The 387-nt window shown below is 68.7% G+C and overlaps 1 protein-coding gene across 1 annotated transcript in view; it reads left to right on the plus strand.

The window, feature by feature from the left end:
• GRIN2C (glutamate receptor, ionotropic, N-methyl D-aspartate 2C) overlaps positions 1-387 on the plus strand; it is a 9,816-nt gene that overhangs the window by 8,776 nt on the left and 653 nt on the right. The window lies entirely within an intron of this gene.

Here is a 387-nt window from a genome sequence, read left to right on the forward strand (position 1 = left end):
CCCCCTCCTCTGGCCCGGCCCCCCCTGAGAGGCTGGGAAGAGCCTGCACTGTCAAGGGGGCTCCGTTGGGCCTGTCCTTGCCCCAGCCCATCCCCATGGACTCCCGGCTGCCCAGGGAGGAGAAGTGGTGAGGGGTGAACGAGTACGTCCCCCACCACCACCACCACCACCTCCTGAAGTTTCGGGGTGGTTGTGCCAGGGATGAAGCCCACCCTGGTTTCCCCCACCCCCTGGTGAAGACCTCCCAGGCAGGGGATTTTGGGGAGCAGGCACTGGTGGGGAATCACATCGGGGCTCCACTCCCGCCCCACAGGGACCTCCCACCGCCGGACATCTACAGGGAGCACAGGCACCCATCGGGCCGGGGGGACCGGCTGGCGCGCACCC

The sequence above is a fragment of the Chaetura pelagica genome, unplaced genomic scaffold (assembly GCF_000747805.2).
Source record: "Chaetura pelagica isolate M959 unplaced genomic scaffold, ChaPel_1.0 scaffold47, whole genome shotgun sequence".
NCBI lineage: Eukaryota > Metazoa > Chordata > Aves > Apodiformes > Apodidae > Chaetura > Chaetura pelagica.